The sequence below is a fragment of the Papio anubis genome, chromosome X, assembly GCF_008728515.1.
Source record: "Papio anubis isolate 15944 chromosome X, Panubis1.0, whole genome shotgun sequence".
NCBI lineage: Eukaryota > Metazoa > Chordata > Mammalia > Primates > Cercopithecidae > Papio > Papio anubis.
In genome coordinates, this window is record NC_044996.1 from 50,055,483 (window position 1) to 50,064,875 (window position 9,393).

General features: G+C 43.3%; 1 pseudogene across 1 annotated transcript; it reads left to right on the top strand.

The window, feature by feature from the left end:
• Nucleotides 1-7,053: 7,053 nt before the first annotated feature.
• Nucleotides 7,054-9,058, top strand: LOC110742096 (annotated as a pseudogene). Its single transcript, XR_002519427.2, has one exon. The product of XR_002519427.2 is annotated as a prohibitin-2 pseudogene (transcript).
• Nucleotides 9,059-9,393: the final 335 nt, after the last annotated feature.

A 9,393-nucleotide genomic window follows, 5' to 3' on the forward strand; every position in this document is an offset into this window, starting at 1 on the left:
CAACTGGATGTTTCATCATATGGATGGTACCACATTTATTTCACTTTGAGATAAAAATGTAGTTCCTTTACCATGTTTTATTATAAACAGTAGCAAACATAACATCCTTGCTCACATATGTGCAAATATATTTGTAAGAGTTTCTTTATGAGATTCTCAAAATACTATTTCATTATGAAATCTATAAAGTTATTATATTAACACAATACATGATAACATTATTACTCATATGTATTCCTACTAATACGGTATGTAAGTGTCTGCTCACACACTGGAAATAATGTTGATTATTGCTAACTGGTTAGGCAAGAAATCATCTCTCATCATTGTTTTCATTATAACTTATTTTTACTGCCTCCTAGAATTCCATCCTATGGATGTGACATAATCAATTTTCACAACCCTGTGTTATTCAGAGTGTCCTGATATTTCCTTTTATCTACTCTGGCATGTTTTCAAGGTCTGTGCTCTGCTGAAGGGCACAGTTCCTGTGGCTGTTTGCACTGAGCTGAATACGTCCTCTTGGAACACAGCAAGCTGTCTTAGAAAAATTCTAGTATTGTGATAATAGAACCTGATTAGCACATGAGTGTGGGGGAGTGTGTGTGAATGTGTGTAAGTGTGTGTGTGCTGACAACCACACTTGCCTCTGCTTCCTTCTGCCTCTTTATGGCTTTGCATCCTGTTTGGTCTCCCTTTCTAAATTGAGGTCTAGCAGTGAAGAGAGGGTATTGTTAGGATGGCCGTCCTTATAACCAGACCTTTATCAACATCCTTCACTACATCCTGAAGTTAAACTTCTAAAAAGGAAATTGTTGGTGCTTAGTGTATGCACCTATGTAACCCTTTGATAAGTATTGTCATGCTGACACCCAGAATGTTAGTGCCGTTTAGGCTCCCCAAAGTGCAACAACGTGAAAAAGTTTGGAGAGGGGTGAGGAAAGTAATAATGCTGGCATCCTGTCACAGAGGGAAGGCCCGGGACCCTGTTGTGGTCCCACTCTCAAGCCATCACAACATTTGGAAGACATGAAAATGATCAGACCTGAATTAGACTTCAGGTAGCATGTAGGGTGGGGAAAAGGTCATTGGAGGAACACAGGACATAGAGTCAGGGCTGGGATACAACTACAACTTTATGTACATTCGTGTTTATGTAAGACATGTGCATCAAGGCCTTTTTATGAAAAATTTTGGTCATTCCTGTGGTACAATAGAAGCCTTGGCCAATATTTGTTAAACAAATTTCTTGCAATATTATTTATAGACAATAGAATCAATTCATTTTAAGGTTGGCAATTTTTATTAAATGTATAGAGTTGTACAACCGTCACCATAATTGAGTTTTAGAAATTGCAATTGCCCCCAAAACTCCCATTGTGCTTTAATGCAGTTAAACCTGCACCTATCCTCAGCTCTTGGAACCACAGTTATGCTTTGTGTGTCTGTGGATTTGTTCATCCTGGACATTCATATAAATGGAATCATGTAATATTTGGTATTTTGCATCTTTCACTTAGCATGATGTTTTTAGGGTTCATGCATATTGTAGCATGTAGCAGAATTCATTCATTTTTTTAAAGGCTGAATAATATTCTATTCTAAGGATATACCACATTTTGTTTATCCATCTGTCTATTGATGGTCATTTCGATGATTTCTGCTTTTTGCCTGTTATGAGTGATGATGTTATATACATTTATGTACAAGTTTTTATGTAGACATAGGTTTTCATTTTTTCTTGGCTATGTACTCAGGAGTAGGATTTCTGGGTCATATGGTAACTCTCTGTTTATTCATCTGAGGAACTGCCAGACAACTTTCATAACCCTAACAGTCTTGAGAAGTACAGGCTCAGTCTGTTGCTTCTCTTGTGATTTGACTGTGGTTACACATTTTTAGAAGGAATACCACTAGTTCCGGTGTCCTTCTTGTCACATCGTATCCGGGAGTATACAATGCCTGCATGATGTCACTGGTGATGTTAATCTTCATCGTTTGGTTAAGGATGGTGTTTGTGATGTTTCCCCAGTGTACAGTAACTATTTTTCATGTACCTAGAGAGCATATGGAGAGAAGAAGGAAAACACACATTTCTAATTTCACTGTGAGTCAGTTCATTTCTATGTGGTGGAATGAGCACCCTGATGGGCCTGGGGGGAAGGGAAGAAAGTGGTTTTACCATCTCCATCCAACTGAGTCATGGACCCCATGAATGGAGTTTGGGGTACAGGGATGAAGTCATCACTCACCCCATTTCTTACTGTTTCATAGTTTTTCCTACCTCCTGTTTCCCCCTACCCTGTTGTGTATGACAGAAATGTGTTTCCTTTGCACTCCAGAGGGGCTTAATGGAAACCTCATACTATGTCTGCTGGACAGGACACTGGAGCAAGGATACTGGAGAGCTCTCTGCATCCTGGCACAAAATCCAAACCAGTAACTCCGGGACGTTCTTGACTCAGGGGTAAGTCACTTCTCCTGCTTGCCTCTCTTGGAGAGTGCATATTTCTGTTATGTGGGAGCTTCACTGCTGTGTGGTAGAGTGATGCTGAGGCACACAGAAGCAGGTAGAGCACCTGGTGGGTGAGCCAACACCCAGGGCACGGGCTCCAGGACTTGTGCTGCTTGATCCACCCTTCTCATGGTCTAGGTCTTCCCATCTTTCGGTCCTCTCTCTGAGTAGCTTGGATTCCTGTTACATCCCATACTGTCACAAAGAGCAGGGGACAAATGGGGTGGGGAAGGGAGCAAATACAGAGAGAGGTAGAAGTGATCCCTGGAGGGCCTGCTGTTTTCCGTTCTCTTCCCTGTTCTTTCTTGTTTCACATGTTTCTTTATTTTACCCCACAGTTAACCTCAGAAACCTGGTAATCCATATGACCCCACAGCTATGCCTCATGGCCCAAAGGGTCAGATTTCATCTCCACAGTCGTCTTCCTCAACGTGAAGGGCTGTTGAGTGAGTACCCTTAGGGCACAATACTAGGGAAGTGTAAAATTATCATCTTCCAAATGGGAAGCTGCTGGTTCCATTGTTGGGGGTGGGGGGCAAGAGATGGAACCTCATTGCCATTCTGCCACTTATCTGGAGAGGGTCTTAGTCTCTGTGAGCCAGAGCTTGATCATCTGTGAGATGGGATTCACCATACTTTCTTCACACCACTCTCCTGATGGGTAAATGAAATAAACTATATATTTTTATACCACTATCTTAGTCTGTTTAGTATTGTTATAAAGGAATATCTGAGGCTGCATACCTTATAAAGAAAAAAACAAAACAAAACATAATAAAATCGTTATGTGGCTAACAATTTTGATGGTTGGAAAGTTCAAGATTGGGCATCTGCTTCTGATGAGGGTCTCAGGAAGCTTCCACTCACAATGGAAGGCCAAGGGGAGCTGGCTTGTGCAGAGATCATATGGCGGGAGAGGGAAAAGAGATGAGAGGTGCTGGGCTTTTTTCAACAACCAGCTCTTGTGGGAACTAATAGAGCAAGCACTCACTCATCACAGCAAGGATTTACCTTTCATGAAGGATCTACCCCCAAGACCCAAACACCTCCTGTTAGGCTCCACCTCCAACATTGGGGATCAAATTTCAACATGAGGTTTGGAGGAGACAAACATCCAAACCGCAGCAAACACTTACTGAATTTTTTCTTCTAAAAATGTTGTTTCTGAGATGTCTCTAATAAGGTGACTTTGGGGCTGTTTTGATATTTTGGCCATGCTGCCATGACCATTCTTGCACACATGCCAGAGACTCTGCAGTGCAGACTTGAGAGGACAGCAGTTGATGGGGCCACGCTTGCTTCTCTCATACATGTTGCCGAGTGTATTTGCAAAGATACTCTGTACCGTTTTGTCCTCCTGCAGCAGTGTATAGGATTTTTATGACTCCACAATTTCAATTTAAACAGGACACAGCATAGATACAAACTCACTTATCAGGTTTTCTTATCAAATTCTAGAATTATTCCAGGACATATTCTGAGGCATAAAGTAGGACTGTTATGTTTGTGTTTAGAAATGCACATGTGAAATATGCCATTTATGTGGATATCGATGGAAAAAAATGAAAAGTATTTTAACATTATAGTGATAGGATATAAAAGTAGCAAATATTAATAAAGTTGGGAAATCCATTATTGCACAAATCTAGAGAAACAGGTGCTCTCATCTTGTAGTTGGTTGGGATATTCATTAGTAAAGAGATTTTAACTTTCAACTAGACAGTATATACTAAAAATAGTCATGCTCTTTGACAAAAAAATAATCATTTGTGGAAACATATTCTCCAGATACAGCCTCCCAGGCTCATGTGTCCCTATTGCTGAGGGCTGAGCTGACCATTTCCCTAGCTGATTTGTTACCTTCAGCCCCAGCCCTATTCCCAACCCTGAGCGATCTATCCTTCCAACCAAACAGGAGAATCTGTCTCATGGCTGAATGCCCAGCCTTGATGAACCATATACAGAGCTTTTCCAAATTGACATGGAGCAATGCTCAGGTCCCTACTCCCGGAGGGACCTGTAGACCTCTGACCTCATCCCTGTCCAGGAAAAACCTCTCTTCTCCCTTCTCTGTGTCCTCAGGACCCTTCCCCTCCCTGCCAAGTACAAGCAGTCCAATCCTTTCCTTAAGTTTAAGTTTTCACACAGGATGAAGCAAACACTGGCTTCAGACAGCTTCTGCTTCCAGCCCTGCTATAAACCTTCCTTGAGACAGGAGGAAACAGGCCCAAGCCTTTTTTTTTTTTTTTTCCTGGAAATGCAGGGAGGGTGATATGGTTTGGCTTTGTGTCCCCATCCAAGTCTCATCTTGAATTGTAATCCCCAGGTGTTGAGGGAGGAATGTGGTGGGAGGTGATTGGATCATGGGGGTGGTTCCCCCCATGCTGTTCTGATGATAGTGAGTGAGTTCTCATGTGATCTGATGGTTTTATAAGTGTTTGGCACTTTCCTCTTCACACACTCTCTTTTCTTGCCGCCTTGTGAAGAAGGTACTTGCTTCTCCTTAACATATCTCCATGATTGTAAGTTTCCTACGGCCCCCCGCACATCCGCCCAGCCATGTGTAACTGTGAGTTAATTAAACCTTTTTCCTTTAAATTACCTAGTCTTAGGGAAGTTCTTCACAGCAGTGTGAAAACGGACTAATACAGAGGGTAAACACAAGGAGAACAGATATTAAACTCCTTAACAATATATGTCCTGATGCTAAAGATCTGCCACCAGCAACTCAAGGTGCCTAGACTGGCACGTTCTGGCAGTGGACCTGCTGAGCAACCTCTTTTCCATCCAGCTCTGTGGTTAGGAGCATGTGCTTTGTAGTCACAGACGTCTGTGAAGAAGAAAGGATACTAATACTGAGATCGAATCCAGACACTAACATAAAGAACCTGGAGCTGGGCCCCTCTAAACACTCTGCTCCATAAGTAGAAGTTATCTTTCCTCTTTGGAGCAGAAATTCATATGTGAATTTCACCTGCCCCTGCGACAGCATGGGCCCCTTAACCAGCATGCACATCAGAGTCGCCTTGATGAGCCTTTTCTAAACCCTCAGTTGAAACCCCCTTGTTGGTAGAAATAGGACTTCTGTACAAAGGCCATTCAAGTCATTCAGCTGTAATAATATGGGCCTCAGAAAATGGATACCTCGATGTGGCACCAATAGTGTATATGAAAGTCTGTTTCTCCTTTATTTCACCAACGTAGGTATTACCAGCTTTTGTCTTTTTTAAAAAAAAATCTGATCTGCTCATTGTCGCATGACCTGCCCTGACTTATTGGGAAGGTCATCTCAGATGGTCATTAAACTTACATATTCAGAGGCTCTTCTCCTAAGGTTTCCAGATTTAGCAAATAAAAATACAAAATGCCCAGTTGTATTCAAATAAAAATTGCATGTCACATTCACAAAAACAGAACCAATGTAATGTGTGTATACACACACAAACACACACACACATACACACACACACACACGTATATGGTAAGAGAGAGAGACTAATTTTCAAGAATTGGCTCACATGACTATGGAGGATGAAAGTCCAAAATCTGCAGAGCCGGTTGGCAGACTGGAGACTAGAGAATATCCAATGTTGCAGTTCAAGTCTGAAGGCTATCTGCTAGTAGAATTTTTTCTTGCTTAGAAGAGGTAAGATTTTTGCTCTATTCAGGCCTCCATCTGATGGGATGAAGCCCACCCACATCATAGAGGGCAATCTGCTTTTCTCAAAGTCCACCAATTTAAATGTTGATCCCATCCAAAAACACCCTTGCAGGAACATGCAGAATAATGTTGAGATACTTGAACAATGTGGCCCAGCCAAGTTGACACATAAAGTCACCATCACATTTACACTAAAAAATTATTCATTGTTTATCTGGAATTCAAATTTGACTGAGTATATTCTGTTTTTTCTGACAGTCCTACTCACGGAGGACTCTGTGCTTCATGCAACAGCCCCAGCTGAGCTCCCAGCAGATGCCAGCACCATTCGCCATCCATGTGAGTGAGCTCTCTTGGATGTCCCAGGCAAGTGTAGCGTGCTGATGACTATAGCCCCAGGTGACAGACACCACATAGAATAGAAAACACCCAGCAAAGCCCAGTCAATTCATAGAATCCTGAGAGATAATAAATAGCTATTGTTTGGGGACATTTTGTTAAGCACAAGTGGTTATCTAAAACCTTATGGTTTTGGTGACCTTTTCTTCATTTTCTGTAATCTGCTCTCAGATCACAGATCGTGAAGGCTCGGGGGGGCTTTGTTATAATTTTGACTATAGTCTATGTGTTAGTTTATGTGTGGGTATATATTTCTGAACATACCATTAATTCCTTTTTGATGGGATTTTCAAGGGAGGTTTTCATAAAATATGCTTTTCTACCTATTCTTGCAATTTAGAACATAATTCCAATCTCTCTCTCTATAGGATAAGCCTCCGATGCAATCACTTGTGTTAAGAAATTGAGAGAATGTTGATATAAACTGTTCCCTGAGCCATATGGAAAGCTGTATCTTCTGCAGGTTGCTTGGTGAGTATACAAGGAGTACAAGGTATATTTATTGACTTTGAGAAGTGTTTCTCTAAGAAGGTGTACTGAAAGATTTTCTCCTGCTACAGGGATAGCCCTTAAAAAGGAAGTCACTTTCCTTAGGTACACAGACAGGGCTCCTTCAGCAGACAGCAGATAGATATGCAATGCAGACCTTGTTTTCTGTGATGGTCCCAATGTATCACTGGATAAGTCTGTCCAATTCTGGGGTTTGTTCATAGGAAACCTATGTGCCAGCAAATCTATGTCACATTCTCCAGTATCTCCTTTATAAGGAATAAAGTCAATGTATTGTTCTTCTTATTCTTTTGTCGTATTTCTCAGTTGGTGTACAACTCAGACTTGGAGCTGGAGGGCATTTTGGGGGCCCCTTAAAGATCCAAGCATTGCGAAGCAAGACTGTAGGAATAGTTGGGGAGCAAGCGAGACACAGGAGAGTAGAGCTGTGGACCTATTGTAAGCCCCACCCCTGAGGGCAGAGCAGAACATATACTTGGTTAAGTGAAAGTTACAACCAAGAGTTTTAAAGGGAGAGGACCTGGGCTGTGCAACCTGTTTCTCCTTCCAAACTCACCAATTAGATGGGACATTCCTGTGATAGAGGAGTGAGTGTATCAAGAGGCCAGAAGTGTTTTGGGTATCGATGTCTCTCCACATAGAAGAAAATATTAAGAATGGTGGACAAGCAGTACCTAAGCTGGAGCGGGATAGAGGCGGGCCAGCACCCACTTCTGACCTCCAGTGCTGCCAGCCTCAAGATCAGACATGGCCCAGAACTTGAAGGACTTGGCGGGACGGCTGTCCGCCGGGCCCCGGGGCATGGGCACAGCACTGAAGCTGTTGCTGGGGACCAGCGCCATGGCCTACGGTGTCCGTGAATCCGTGTTCACTGTGGAAGGTGGGCACAGAGCCATCTTCTTCAATTGGATCAGTGGAGTGCAGCAGGACACTATCCTGGTCGAGGGCCTTCACTTCAGGATCCCCTGGTTCCAGTATCCCATTATCTATGACATTCAGGCCAGATCTCGAAAAATCTCCTTCCCTATAGGCTCCAAAGACCTACAGATGGTGAATATCTCCCTGCAAGTGCTGTCTCGACCCAATGCTCAGGAGCTTCCTAGCATGTACCAGCGCCTAGAGCTGAACTATGAGGAATGAGTGTTGCCGTCCATTGTCAACGAGATGCTCAAGAGTGTGGTGGCCAAGTTCAATGCCTCACAGCTGATCACCCAGCGGGCCCGGGTATCCCTGTTGATCCGCCGGGAGCTGACAGAGAGGGCCAAGGACTTCAGCCTTATCCTGGATGATGTGGCCATCACAGAGCTGAGCTGTAGCAGAGAGTACACAGCTGCTGTAGAAGCCAAACAAGTGGCCCAGCAGGAGGTCCATCAGGCCCAATTCTTGGTAGAAAAAGCGAAGCAGGAACAGCGGCAGAAAATTGTGCAGGCCGAGGGTGAGGCCGAGGCTGCCAAGATGCTTGGAGAAGCACTGAGCAAGAACCCTGGCTACATCAAACTTCGTAAGATCCGAGCAGCCCAGAACATCTCCAAGACGATCGCCACATCACAGAATCATATTTATCTCACGGCTGACAACCTCGTGCTGAACCTACAGGATGAAAGTTTCACCAGAGGAAGTGACAGCCTCATCAAGGGTAAGAAATGAGCCTTGTCACCAAGAACTCCACCCCCAGAGGAAGTGGATCTGCTTCTCCAGTTTTTGAGGAGCCAGCCAGGGGTCCAGCACAGCCCTACCCCACCCCAGTATCATGCGATGGTCCCCCACACCGGTCCCCTGAACCCCTCTTGGATTAAGGAAGACTGAAGACCAGCCCGTTTTCTGGGGAATTACTTTCCTCCTTCCTGTGTTAACTGGGGCTGTTGGGACAGTGTGTGATTTCTCAGTGATTCCCTACAGTGTTGTTCCCTCCCTCAAGGCTAGGAGGAGATAACCACCAACCCAGGAATTCTCAATAAATTTTTATTACTAAAAAAAAAAAAAAAAGAATGGTGGATAAGAATTCCCCAAAATGAGCCAATGTATGTTTCAGTTGACTAGATTTCTGCCTACTAAATGATTACATTATTATACGCCTGCCACCTTGAAATAACTGAGATATCTTAAATGACATTTCTTGGTGTTCCTACATCATTTACACACATGATTATAGACAGTCTCTTAGTCTTCTGCCACAGATAGCTAACTGCTTAGCATGTTGTGTAAGTTTTACACATCATCCTCAGAGGGTTAGCTCATCACCAGGAGGAGCCCTAGGATACCTCCCTGCGTCTCTGTGTAGTGATGGTACTCAACTACTGTCACTTTT